The sequence below is a fragment of the Rosa chinensis genome, chromosome 5 (genome assembly GCF_002994745.2).
Source record: "Rosa chinensis cultivar Old Blush chromosome 5, RchiOBHm-V2, whole genome shotgun sequence".
Taxonomy (NCBI): Eukaryota; Viridiplantae; Streptophyta; class Magnoliopsida; order Rosales; family Rosaceae; genus Rosa; species Rosa chinensis.
Window position 1 is genome coordinate 77,394,540 of NC_037092.1, and position 15,347 is coordinate 77,409,886.

Below are 15,347 nucleotides of genomic sequence, written 5' to 3' on the forward strand. Positions count from 1 at the left end.
GACCTTGAAACCGTTCCAAGCTAGGGTTTTGCGATGGTTCAGTTGTAAATTTATGTCCTTTGATGATAAATAGTCGGATTTGATTGTGGGTTTCAATTGAAGTTTGATTATGTTCCCCAATAGTGTGGATTGAAGATATGCGATGTGCGGTCAGTTGAAGTTTGATTATGCGCCCAAATAGTATAAACGGACATATGATCAATATGTGGCTTTGCGGCCAAAGGCAATACCTATCAGCAGGATATAATAAAAGTTTACAGGCCAACAGTGGCTTTACACAATAAGAAAATACAATATCTTGATCTGAGGTCTTCATGTGGAGGCAGAAGGTACCTTCATGTCTTCATGCCCTCATGCCCAGAATAACCTATTGGGGAGACAAGGTCCCTGATCTCCTTATAGCTCAGAGTCTCCTATTCCGTTATCTTGAAACTCAATTAGAGTTTTGAGGATACAAGAGAGGATAGCTCAGAACGAGCTTTCCAGGCTCCAAAGCCTATCACAGGCATGAGATTTCGCTATAAAGCCCAAGTGTTTATAGGCTGAAGGCTATCTCGTATAGAGGAGATTTTAGAAGGAGGAGGTTGTTGCTTCTGATGCTCTTCTGCTTCCAAAATGGGTCTATTTATAGGGCAGGTGCAAGTGAATCCGAAAGAAGTCAAGGTTGACTGGGGGTTGAGGAGGCAAGTGAAAGACAATAAATCAAATTTGGACTCTTGGTTATCTCGATAATAAATTCGCTTTAGGTTATCTCTCCGAGATAATGGCATTAACTACCTCCTTAATCACTGCCATTAAACTCAACCTCTCAACCAACCGGTCATGCACGAGACCACACACATTTGACCCTAGGAATAGACCCATTTGGGAAGCATAAGAGAATCAGAACCAAAAGCAACAGTGGCTTTCTTATCTTTGTTATAGTAGCCTTCTCCTTCTCCTTCTAAAATCTCCCCCATATGAAATAGCCTTCTCCTTCTCCTTCTAAAATCTCCCCCATATGAAATAGCCTTCAACCTCTAAACACTAGGTTTTATAACAAAATTCAAGCTCAAAATGTACCCGTCATTTAATATGCATGTACCCATCATTCGGCTAAACTTAGTCAAGTTTAAGCGTATATAAGGTTGACCACCTTGCCCGAAACCAAAACAACATTGTACCTACTTTTTTACTATAAGGCTCCTATTAATAAACATTGAATAAATGTCATATATTTTCAAATTAATCAAGATGCAATTTCGTTTTTATGGATGGCACAAAATCATATGCGTATTATTTTTAGGATCGCACAAAATCAATCCGAGTGTTTATGCTTCTCCATAATCCATATATATGAGGGTGGAACTGCAGTTGTACTTAGTTCATTTTTCAATCAGAACCCTAAACCCTAAACGGTAAACCCCAAACCCTAAACCCTAAACCCCAAACCCCAAACCCTAAACGGTAAACCTAAAACTCTAAACCCCAAACTCCAAATCTCAAACTGTAGACTGCATGTAGACTTGATCTCTAAACTCCAAAGCGTAAACATATTGGAGGTACGATGTCTACATAAATTCCAATGGATAAACATGTTGTCGGTACTAGCTCTAGTTATATGAACATGTATTGCATCATGTCAGATCGTTAGGTATGCACCAACGAATTGCTAATTCAAAACTCTTTTCATCCATATGGAAAAATATACAATAATTCATTGATCATTCCCAAAACCATAGTAGTAAGAAGGTTTTCCTGAAATCAGATATTGATGTTATGATGCATGGTTATTCACGAAGTATTCATTGATGCATTCGTACTCAGTCCATTTTCAATCACAACCCTAAACCCTAAATGGTAAACCCCAAACCCCAAACATCAAACCCCAATCACAAAATAATAGTTCGAACACTCTCTTTTCCATGTTCACTAATATGAGTAACAAGTTGTTGTATGCTGCATTTGGGGTCAAGTCTGGGCGAATTGAGGCGCCGGTGGTGGAGTCAGGCTGGGACACACTTGAGTCCGGCTGTGGTGCTACGGGTTTCCAACAATCTATGACGGCGGTGGGAGTGCTGAGATAGATCGCTGTAGTGTCGACGGTGGCTGAGCCGGGACTAGGATTGGCTGAGACTGATCTGGCAGCGGTGGTGATCAGTGTGGCGGCAAGATGCGGGGAAGCTTTGGAAAAACAGGCGGGAAACCTTAGTTTTGAACTAGGGTTGACTCTAACCTGGCTGGTTTGGGCTTCTGGGCCGGGATAGGCTTGGCGCTACTTTCAATGGGCTGTTATTGATGACTGGGCCTGTTTGTGGGGTCGAGGAGCAATCTATTTTCGAGGTTGTTGGCTACTGAGGAGGTTGAAGATGGAGTCGGATCCAACCCTAAGGAGGAGGGATTAGTGCTCTCTTAAGTTCTCTCGGCTTTTAGACATTCTGGACTCAAGCCTTTTGAAGTGGGGGTAATTTCTATAAGCTTTTCTAAGATGTTTCTAGTTGATATTTGTACCACAATTGCATGATTGACAGATTAGACTACCTTAGAGAGCAAGGTTATTCTTGCTTAGTTTAGGTTTGTTGTTTCAGCGAGCGTCCTTTTAGACTTTAATGAGTTTAGTTGTGGCTTAGATAGGTTATCCGATCTGTACCAGATTTTCTTATGTAAGTTCTGTTAGACTCTGGCTTGTTATTCATGGTTTGATTATTAATAAAATCAACCCTATTACAAAAACAAAAAACAATACACGTGTAATTCAATCAGTAGAATCCGATCAATATTATTTTCACATACATTTGGAGGTATAAATCAAATCTATTGCATAAACACATGTATATGAATTTGAAATTTATTGGGTTCCCGCAACTTATGAAAATATAATGTGAAAAATACACACACGCACACATATATAGTGTTTGGTGTAAAAAGTTGTTTGCACATTAATTTAATAAAATTAATGGAAGCTAACTAAAGTTAATTAGAAAAGTCAAAAACTAAATTGGATCCACAAAAATGGACATGAAAATCTGGTAATTAAAGTAAAATTAAACTCTTTTAATAATTGATGGAAAAACATGGTAAGAAAGAGTTTAATAGATTTATTAGATCCTTAAATTAATACTGTACATACCATCTATATCACATACCGCCATGCATAAGCAACGACCTCTTAGGTGGGCCCCACGACATGGCTAGTCCCACTTACGACATGCATCCTGTAGTCCGACACCCGAGCTACCTCGCTATGGTGGAGGTCGGCCGGTACCTCGTAGGGAGGCCACCCTCCCATGCTCTCCAAGAGGCTTCAAGAGAAGCAATATGTGTATTGTATCCCACATCGGAAATATAGAATAGATGGGGACTTCCTTTAGCTATAAGAGGAAGTCCTCCCCTTCTTAGAGAGGGAGGGGATCCATGATCCCCACACTTGTATCATTACAAAGGTCACTTGACCTCACTCATAGTAAAATACCCAAGTGGACGTAGCCTTGCCCCAAGTGCAAGGTGAACCACTATACATCCAGTGTCATCTCTTTCTCTCTCCCCATCATGCTTCTTAGTTACCGTATTCTTCAGTAGAAACAAATACATAATCAAATATGACTGCTATTAACATGTAATATTTTTTTCCGCCACCTAATTAAATTCATTAATGTCATTGATGCACCGCCTAAAATTTAAAATAAGATATAAAAGGGTAAAGTTGATGTTGTAAGATTATGATGTGACAAGACATATTATGTGCAATTGAAAATAAAAATTGAATTACTTACATGATATGACACCTAAAATTGAGTTCACAAATCTTAGGTAAGACCTTTTATCATTGTCCGTAAATTAATTAAATCGTGAAGTTGAGTTTAAATGAATATTCTTCACGTGAATCTTATTTGATATTATTAAAAATCAAAGTGTCTAATTAAGATACTGCTATGATCAATTACACGACTCCATATTGATCACCCATTTGATTTGATTTGATTCGATGAAATGATGACTTTCTCATCATGGTAAGAAGTAGTCAAAAAACGCCATCAAGCTAAAGGCGTTTCGTTTTGATTAGTTCTAATTCGAACGGTACAATCATCGATCGAATTACTGAAATATGCTTGTGTATATTATTATATTATATTATATGTGTGGGGAATGAAAATAATAATATCAGAGAGTGAATGGAGTTGACTTTAAGAGAGTTTCTTGACTCTTCAGCTGCATGGGGGAGCTTAATTAACATAATTCCAATTGCAACCAAGGACCCCCAACCATGAAACTGAGGAGCGGGGGCCCCGGCCCGGCGCCTGATCCGGATCCAGCGGTATAGGGTTACTTGTGTATTTCACAGTGGGAGTATCATACCGAGAGATTGTCGGGGTTGGACCCCACGACCCCCCCCCCCCCCCCCCCCATCCCCACGCTCCACTTACCTATTTTCAAAACCAAGATATATTCTGTCTAGTTCTATTTCACCATACGGCGCACTAGGCCATTCACCTTGTTCCTAACTTCCTACTTCCTACTTCCTACTTCCTAGTAGGACCTGATAGGATGCCCGATCTTGTTTTAAGGGGCATGTAAATAGGCATGCCAATCCGGTCGAGCCGAATTTATAATGGAGCCGTTTTGGATTTTAGCTTCGGTAATTTTCAATAGTTTCGTTTTTTTAAGATATTCAGTAATTTTGGAGTATGCATTTTTCTATTAACGTGAAATAGATGGCTGAAATGATTGAGGAGTAGTTCAGTTGTCCTAAAAAATTAAGTGAAATCTTTTGGTACTACCTTATACCTAATTAAATCCTAGTTGGAGCTTCAATTTAGACACAGAATACTCTTTCAGGACGAAAATGATAACACAAGGTAAACTCAGCATGTTGCCCAATCGTAGGGCCTATAACTGATATTATTTATGTATCCGACACCTCAAAAGGGAACTAGTCATGAAGTTCACAAAATCTCTGACCTCCATTTAATCTAATGGCTCAGAAATATCCACGTAAACTAACAAATTTAAAAACTTTCTGTTCCATATTGACCTTAGTACTATGCATTTTTTTCTTTGTTCAGTCTTCATCTTTGTTCTCTGCTTCTAAGAACCTGGGCTTCCATGGATTTCTCAGAAAAGCAAAGTTGCAGATATTCATGTGGTACATGAGTGCTTCAATCGGCCTTCATACTCCACATAGATAAGATTATTGCAGTTAATGAACAATTAGGTTTGGGGAGTGCTACATACACACTCACTTGAGTGTGTGTGAGCCATACTAAGACAAATGTCAACTTCTCATGGCTTTCTACTATTTAATTACACAATAACAATTAAAGCTACTTTATATTTATTTTTTTCTATCTTTACCCATAACCATTTTTCTCCCTCCGTTTTCTACTTTCCCTCTACTATTCATATCTAGATAGAATGATTGAATTCTCATATAATCAAAACCCATGTGATTGTGAATATGCTTATAACAAAAAATGGGTACCACTTAATAGCCTATTACAAGCATTATAAAACCCATAGAATCAAACAAACTAGCCTCTCCATTCTTAACTTAACAGGAACACCAAATCCTACAGAGTTGGCATACTTCAAATAATATGATCTTGCATCTTCAAGTGAAACAAATACCATACCAATGCAAGGTTCTGCCATTTCATTCTCTCCGTCATCTATGGAACCTTTATCCAAAATTACGTCAGGGTCTCCAGCATTTAAGTTTAAATCAATGTTTAGGCTCATGGTTCCCTAAATTGCACATACAATTAGAATTATCGAAGACATAGCTCAATGTAATACAATTTACCTGCAATGAGTGCTTCAAATGAATACTGTGTTTAATAGAGTAGAGTGCACATATCCTATATATAATGTAGACCCTTTCATCAAGCTATTGTTGATTACTTGATTTATATTTGAATAAGGAAACAAACAACATGTTTAATATAATAGAGTGCACAGATCCTATAATGCAGACCATTTGATCAAGCTATTGTTGATTATTGATTTGTATATGAATAAGGAAACAAACAACATGTTTAATAGACTAGAGTGCACATATCCTATATATAATGCAGACCTTTTTTTTTCCGGCAAATAATATAATGCAAACCCTTTGATCAAGCTATTTTTGATTACTTGATTTATATATGAATAAGAAAACAATCAAACTACTGATTCCCTACAAAACATGTCATATATATAGATGATTCCCTACAATCCAGCTACTGATTTCCTACAACCACGTCAAATAAAAAAGGAAATCAGGCATATAAGAGTAAGAATTACCTCACAATAGAGTACCAATATAATTAGGGACCATCATGAATATATATCAGTACCAACTACCAACACAAAAATCGCATAAATTAATTAAGAATCTTACTTCAATGTAAAAGGTAACCCACAAAAGTAACTAAGATAGCTGGAAATTGCATCTCAGAAGCTTGTTCTCTTTTCTTTCTAAATTAGAGATCTCAAAAGTTTACTTTGAGGTAATTAAGCCTTTTGCGCGAGAAAATTGAAGCTTTAATTGGCTTGTGGCGGGAATGGAAAGTAGAAGGAGGAGGGTCTCTCTGTTTTCCAATGGAAAAAAATAAATTCAAAGTAGCTTTAATTGTTATTGTGTAATTAAATAGTAGAAAGTCATGAGAAGTTGACATTTGTCTAAGCGTGACTCACACACACACTCAAGTGAGTGTGTATGTAGCACTCCTCATTGAAATTACTCCAACGAATTTATAAACCAAAACCTAGAAAAAATTCGGGGATCAATGCATACACATGGCCAATTGGAAACCCATCATCTCCGGTAATCAATATATGATGCAAATTACAAAGCCGGCCTATGAATGAATGGCAGAACTACGAAACCTCTTTGGAATTATTAAAGTATTTGATAGTGAAGAAACAAATTAAAAGTTTTGCTATTCAAAGCTTGAAATCAACCTAATAAATTAGCATCAAGTTTAAATTATGAATTCTGATATGAAAATTTGCTGGATCCTAGTTTCACGAAGATAGGCAACACTTTCTTTTTTTCTTGTTGATAGACAAAAAAATGACTCTATATAGATAAATAAATAATCCAAACACTTGGTATTTTTAATGTGGATATGTTTGAGCCATTAGAATAAATGGAGGTCGAAGATTTTATGAACTACATGAACTTTATGACTTGCTCACTTTAGATGAGCCGGATCTCTTATTTAATTAGAGCCTTAAAAAAAAAAATTATGTTTTAATATTTTAGTTAAGTTTTGGAATTTTTATCCCTTCCTTCTCTCTCTCTCTCTCTAGTGTCTGAGGGTTAGGGTTTCCTTTGATTCATTTTCCGGTCAAAGGTGACAATCATAAAACGCTAACATAAGGCTAGCTTATACAGTTTTTAAGTAGTATTTAAATACCTTTTATATATGCTAAACTTTTGTTTCGTATTATATCAATAAACTTTGAGAATTCTCTCAATTCTCTGGTGGATCCCAGAAACTTTATATAGTCGATTCTAGATAGCTTGATGTGGATTATAGCTTAGATTCTTTTTGCTGCGTCACTTATTTTGACACCGCCAATTGAAAATTCTGAATTTTTTTTTATAAGAAAGATAAATTATAAATTAAGCAAAACTTCTACCACAACTGGAACCAAAGAAGTCAAAATTAAGAGCCTGTATAGTTGAATGAGGTAGACCGTTCTCCCAAATATGATGATGAAGAAGAAATGAGTGTCTAATATTAGCCAAACCATCCACAATAAAATCGACTTCACGAGGAACACGAGAAAACTTGATATCATCAAATTGACCAAATAACCAATTGATGTCATTAATAAGAGCTTTGAGGCGCCAAGAAACAGAGCAATTTTTGTTGACATAAATCACATAATCTATAATCAGCTTTCAGTGTCCTTTCACTTGTAACTTATGATGACGATTTTGCAAAGCTAGAGAAAGTCCTTCTCTGAAATTGTCAGTGACGATTCTAGTGTATTTAGTTGGGCGGTGATGGAATTAAGGTGGAGAAATTCTTAGGTGGGTTTCCCCCACCACGTGGCTTTACGGCCACCCAATCAGAAGAAAGGAAATTTTTCATCTTTTCAAAAACTGTCCCTATTTTTTAAAGTAAAATACCCAAAACACTCCCTACTAGGCAGTGATTGGTCCTCCCTACCACGTGTCTGTGCAGTCCGCCCCACGCAAGATTCTCTCGTTAAGGTGGTAGTAGGTGCACTAGTGGTGGAGGTTGTCGCACGGTCAGTAATCAGAATTAGCTATGGCTCAGTAATCATATTTGGAAAAAATTAATTAATATAGCTTAGTAATCAGGATTAGCTACACCTTTAATTTGATGGTGACACAGGCACAGAAACTCAGGATCTGCCGACTTAAGGTCAAAAACCTTTTTAATTGCATTTCATTGGTGATTAGAGTTGGTGTGATTTGCCTCTAGATTAATTATATTAATCTAATCTAATAACGTTCTAGAATTTAACAGGTGCTGCTGCCGTGTACGTGGTAGCTCCGTGTCTGCAGCGTTCTAAAAGTCCACCCTCTAATCTCCCAACGCTGGGATCCTAAAATCTTCCTACTTTTTATGCCTCCATTTGTAATGAGCATAAATAATCTAATTTAGAAAATTTTGACTGCCATTTGTCAAAAAGTGAAGTTTGAAGTCTACTTCAAGGAAGACACTAAGATTCAATAATAGCATTATATTTGTTTATATTATAAATTCTCATGACTTTCATTGGCAAATGAGCTGGGATTGTGTTGCTCAAGACTGGCAAATTAGAGATATGAGTAGGTGATCGATGTCATTCAAATTCTTTTGATAAATATGGGATTTATATGGCCTTTAATTTCAGTTTTCTGACTTTTTTATGTGTTTAGTAGTTGCAACTAAAGTTATTAGGATCGTTGATTACTCACGTGACATGCGTACCAGATTGTCCGATCTCAATCGTAGTGCGTCCGCGAACGGGATCGCTATTCAAACAATGAAGCAACATGTATTAAAGATTGCTCTTTGGTGTTATTGAAGAAAATCGCTGTCCTCTACGGTTAGACTGCCTTCGTCTTCCACTTCGTAGAATGGTGATCATGCTTATCAACTTGCCATTGTTTATCTAATTTGACAATCAGTTCTTCACGTCTCTACTTTTTGGTTTTTCAAATTTTGAAGGCACCAGCTGCCTCTCTTTAATTCATTGCTCGGTAAACTCTTTTTAATTGTTATTATTTGCCAAACCAAAAATTCCTTTTAAATGGTTTTATTTACATTAAAAACTTCCTTATTTGTAATGATCTATTTATTTCTTCAAAACAAAAAATAATTTTAAGGATGTATTTATAAAATTAGACAAAATTAAATTTAGAAGTCTACCCCTATCGTACCGCGTACGTAAGTAGCTAGCGTACTACATGTACCCTTATCTAAACGACCCGCGATCCAGGTAACACTGGTTGCAACTTCCAACTCTTTTTTAACTATAGATTATCAATTTTTATAAATTGCGCAAGAGTATCATTAATACTATCGATCGATAAAGACATAATCGCATATGGTCGATAAATCAATTTTGTACTATTACAATCTACGTACTTATACTACTGTCGATAGACGCATGGTTACTACCAGTCTACTACTAATCCTAACAATTTATTAGTCTTTTATTCACTATAATTTTATGATATTTTACGGTCTATGATAGCATGTAAATCTCAACACTTTACAGTTCCCCACCTAATGAATGGAAAGTTAGTTGTATGAATAAACCAACAGAGAAAAGGATCAATTAAAGTAGTATCATGCATAGATTTGGTTTTATAAGAGAAGGTCAGTAAGTCTGTAAGTGGTCAGAAAAACAGCGAGGAGGAAGAAGAAGATCGAACCAAAACCAGGACCAGTACACGAAGGTATAGCTAGGTAGGTCGATCCTGATCTCTGAAAAGGAATAAATTTAAAAACAATAATGGTGAAAGACACAGTCACACAGATCATTGTTTCAGGTATAATTGAATGCCAATTGAATTCAGTAGATGCAGTTCGGTCAGGGCTCCAGTAATTAATCCACAGAGAGTTTTGAAAAGTAACTAAATATTTGAAAAACAAAACCTACATGCTATTCATGTATGTATGCCCAGCTAGCTAGCTGCCTGGGTTTTCTGAGGCAAGAGAGTATGGGGGGCCTGATCGATCAGTCTTCTGCAAACCACTGTACTGCTGCATTATATACTGATAAAGAAAAAGTAAAAGCTAATCAGAGAAGGTGGGAATGGAGGTCTAACCTAGTCTCTAAAAGAGAGCCGAAGAGAGGGCATGGCCGGGTGGTGCCAGTGCCCCGATGCAGTTATGTGAAGGTACATCTTATTCAGAATATAAATTTGTACTCGATAGGATAAAAAAAAAAAGTTATCCCACATTGGAAAAATATGATCTTCCAATACGTGAAGATTCAATCAATATTAGGAAACAAAGGTTCTTCCTTTAATAATAGTACATATAGATGTTGAACACGTTGGGATGCTCGAACTCATTTTGTGATGCCCCAGTTGCGCACGCGTACAAGTACTCGATCTCCAAATACCAAAGCACCCCACGAAGGGAAATAGATTGTGGTGTCTTCTCATTTCTGGGTTCCTCTGCACCAATCTGCTCCCCTGTTCTCTCAAGATTAATACAATTTCACAGTGCTGAAAATGAGTACTATTTGATAGATATTGACTATAAAAGCACATACATAAGAGTTGATGTTATTTCGGTCTTTTCAGTGGAGCATGCTCGACCAGATATAGTCATATAGTCATTAATTTCCATTCCGGCCAGTAGCTCGTTATAGTGTGTCTGTTATATATATTGCTTGTCCGTCATAAAATGGTAAACGCAGGAAAAGAGAAATAAAACAGATATAATCATTACTTTCCATTACGTTTTCTATCACATAATAACTGAGCAACACAATAATTACTCGTCCATCAGTCAAACTCAGGAAAGTGAGGTGATTACAAGCTTAATGAGTTTTTAATATTTCAGGCATAAATGTACTTCTGTAGGTCACAGAACAAGGAAGTCAATCCATCAGTCTGTTGTGTTATTTCACTAGCCTAATCAAACAGATTTGATTAAAATGGAATGAAAGTTATTAGTGGTTTGAGTTGCCGACTCTGTTGAGATAGTTAAGTCATGATGATCGCGTTTGACGGATATACAGCGGGCCGGTTGGAAAATCTTCTCACAAGTGATGTTGGGATAGTGAAGAGCATTCGTTTGACCCTTTGATACAATGGTTGACCCACTCACACATTTAACCAATACCTTTTTCGATCAATAACTAAATTAATTTTTGGTTCCAAACTAAATTAATACATAAGCTATCATTCTTACAAATCAATTTAACATCAATGAGCATTCTTTTGATCCTTTGATTCTGATAACGCTCCAGAATGGATTATGGATGTGTTACGATATGACTGTAGTTATCTCTATTAAGTTTATTCTATAAAATTATTTCTTTGATTTAAAAAAAAAAAATTAACATCAATAAGTGAAGATACATTGATTTTCAGGTTATTAACTCCATCCCAATTTTATTGTGAATTTTATATTTTTATTTATATTGTTATTCTGACAAAACACTTTAGCGAGAAAACACTACTCGATGTATTATCGATAAGAAAAACACAATTTTCATCACACTTTCACAAATACAAATTTCTTATGCTAATTTCTATCTCATCCATATCACTTTACCTTTTGAAATTTTTCGGACTTCAAAATAATTAGAATGAAAAATTGTCCGCCCAATTGAGCACTGTAATACCTATAAAGATCTTACTCTTAGTAGCTAACTCTTCTTCTAGCTCCGCAAAAATAGGGGAGAACGAGGGTTTAAGAAAAACAAAAGTAGCGGTGTGGCCTGTCCGGCGGCGCCCTCTCACTGACGGTGGCTTTTAGCCTCGTCGGCTCTTGAGGGGTGCGGCTGGACGGGTTGGTGATTGGTTTGCGACAGGTGGTTGTTGGATTCTTAGGATGCTGTGGAACGCTTTTCCTCTCTCTCAGATGGTTGCGATGGTTAATCGGGGCCTTGCTATATGTGCCAAGGGGCTCAACGCTAGCGGAAGACAACGTAGTAGATATGGGTACCATATGTTGTCCGGCGTGTGGTGGTGGGCTGGAAAGATAATGATGGAGCTGCAAGGTTTGGCCCGCTTTTGGGGAAAGATTTCGACACAGCTTCGGACCTTTTGTGGCGGTGCCCGGAAAGCCGGAGTCGACTTTGACGGATATGAAAAGGGTTTGTAGCAGTCCTTTACGTTTATTTATTAGGTTTTTAGTTTTTGGGTTTTAGTTAGGTCTAATAAGTCCCTCCTCAATTGAGTGAGGGTTTGGTTGTCTTGGATTCGTAGTTGTGCCATTGATATGGTGTATTTCCTGAGGACGATTTGGTTCAATTCTAGTTTACTTTTGTTGTCAACTTGCCGACGAGCAATCCTTTACACGTAGTCTGGTACTTTTTGGACGCGATGTTGAAGTGAACGACGTTTTCTTTGCTATTGACTACTGGGTATTATTGGGACTTTCGAGATTGGAAAGGGGTGTTTTGTGGTTAGATTTTGGGCCCATTGGCCTAATGATTTATGTAACCATAGTTTCTTGAGGTATTGGCTTATGTCTCCCGTGTATGCTTTCTGGTTGATTGAATGAAGTATTTAACTTTTTCTTATAAAAAAAAAAAAAAAAAAAAACCTCTAAAGATCTCTATGTTTCTCCTTCTTATAAAAAGAAAGATATAAAACTAGAGAAATCAATAATTTTTGAGTGACCATTAGTAGATCTCGATAAGCATTTTTGCTATCCCAACAAAAAATATAGTGATTCGTATGAGGTGATGGTATTAGCTAGGACTTGCCAAATTGCTACCTCCGTCAAAAAAAGACAAAAACGAAAAAAAAAGGTTGAAGGCATAGATTGGGCAAAGTTGCAATAGTGGAGAAATCAAAGGCCATTTTGCATTTACAATATTATACCAAAAAATCTCAGTCCAATGTACGTCCATATATCCCACTTTCGTCGATCGACTGCCGTTTAAATTCCCCGAGTAATTCGTAGTCGGCCGCGTATAAAGTGAGCAGCACATAAAGCAGTTTATGTTCAAAGCAAACAAATTAATGACAAAAGAAAAATCACATATTTACAATATACTAAAGAATAATTAAACCGTCCCTCCACACAAAATCCATGGTTTTACTTTTACCAAGTCCAAGCCGTTCCCTGCAGCTAGAGAACCAGTGAAATAATTAATATATGTCCCACTTCCCTCCTCCTATAAATACACCCTCTTTCCTTACTTTTCTTGCTCACCCACCATTTCAAAATTAACCTTTGGCCTCATTCATACACTACTATACAGCTACCGATCTGTTAGCAGTCAGCTGCTTGCTTAGGTTTAATTTTGATCTTGAAGGAGCTAGCCTTTGATTTTGTTTATATCAGAGTAGGGTAGAATCTGTAAAGCTCAGGAGGGATAGCGCCATGAAGAACAAAGGGTCTTAATTGTAATTTGTTATTCATTGGCGCTATCCATCCTGGGTTTCATCGCTTCTTCTTACTATCTCATTCTCATCGCAGCTGGTGCAGTATTCTCTCAACTCCTGGAAACCCGATCTAGCTTCGTTGTCTGCAGTTCAAGTAAATACTATACTACTTGTTTGCTTATTTAGTTGATTTGCAGTTTGATCTTTTACTTCAACACGTGTTCATGTTCTTCGGTCATCTTCATGACTAGCTAGCTATAAATTAAGCTGCGCGTTATTGAGTAAATTTATTCTCTCATTTCTCTGTAACTTTTAATGAAGGAAAGTGTAGTAGCTTTTGATTCTGAGATTCTTTGGATCATCTTTTTGCCGGGAAAAATGTTTGGGATTCTGGGATTAAGCTATTCTTTTTCGTGCTGGATGATTCTCAGTTCCATGGAATTATTGATTTTTAGCTGATATATAGCAGATTTAACTGTTAGTTAGTTTTCCTTTGAAATATTTGGTATATCATCTTATTGATTTATGTTTTTCGTTAGAAACCCTAGTGATCGATCTGTGGAGTAAACCTTGTAATTCAAAAATTGAAATTTAATAGTAGTGTGCTGAATATTTTCACTGAGGTTTATTAATTCAACAACTTTAATTCTCTTTCGTCCCTATGTAACTTTGCTGTTCTGCTTTAGCTAGATTGCTGGTTTATTTGTTCTTTCTTTAGGGGTTTGTCCCTTGTTTCCCTTTTGGGTTGGTTGTTCTATTTAGAACTTTGCTCTTGTTGCTTCCCAGTTTGTTTTTTGCTTTCTGGGCGTTCTCCTAAATAATTTTATATTAACAAAAAGAAAAAAAGAAACTCTAATTTCTCTTTTGGAGTACTTTTCCAATGTTGGACCGATTATGCTTTTGGGGACTACGAACTAGCTTACTCTGATTCCTAAAACCCGAGTTAGCTAGTCATCTTCTACATAAGATCAAGCTAGCTAGCCTTGTGAATCATGACGAGCTAGCTAGTGAGAATAGCTAGCAGGCTAGGGTTTCATGCTTTGATCGATGACTGAAACTTTTTGATGTTGTTGCAGGCTTCGCCGCTTTTTCAATAATGAAGTTTGGAGAGGTCAGTCACTGTGGACGTTGACTAGTTTCCAACCCCCTTCAGCTCACGGTCTCGTCAGTCATCGCTTTCTTTTCTAAAATTCTTTTAACTTCCTCATTATCATCTTCATCATTCTCTCTCCCTTTAAAAACGTCTAAATCCTTTTATTTAATGCTTGGTCATTATTATAAGGTAGAATTAACCATCTCAGTCTCGAAGATGATGATGCCAATCGAAGTTTAGAGATGGGAAATTTAACAGATTAATGTAATGCGTCTCTCTGTTCTATACGCAATATGAGTCATCTGGTTGGCCATTACAGATTTACAAGCAACGGGTACAGCTGGGATGGATTGTTTTTGGGTCACGGAGAGAAACTTGATCTAACTTTAGGGTACAAAGTGTGTCTTGTTATTTGGGGACAAAGGAACCAACTTACCCGATAACTTATTTGAGATCCCCAACTATGGCATAGACAATGATGTTGAGATCTTCATCTTGGAAGAAGAAGATATGTATAATGTGCTTCAACAGCAACCCCCACCTATGTTTGCCTCTTTATAGTTCCCTTACCTCGGCCTCTAAACTATGCATATGTTTATTTAACTTCCATGTGTATAGGCTGGCTCTAAAAATTTGCATTTGTTTTCATTCAAAGCGATATCCAATTTAATTGTAATCCGATATACCATTAGACAGTCATATATATGCATACATTTAATGAAGTATACAAATTCAATCTAATTCAATTTG

At 36.8% G+C, this 15,347-nt stretch overlaps 1 long non-coding RNA gene across 1 annotated transcript; it reads left to right on the forward strand.

The window, feature by feature from the left end:
- Positions 1–13,349: 13,349 nt before the first annotated feature.
- Positions 13,350–15,338, forward strand: LOC112168185. The gene is made up of 2 exons (XR_005800919.1): positions 13,350–13,658; positions 14,581–15,338. It is a non-coding gene; the product is annotated as an uncharacterized LOC112168185 (long non-coding RNA).
- The last annotated feature ends 9 nt before the right edge of the window (positions 15,339–15,347 follow it).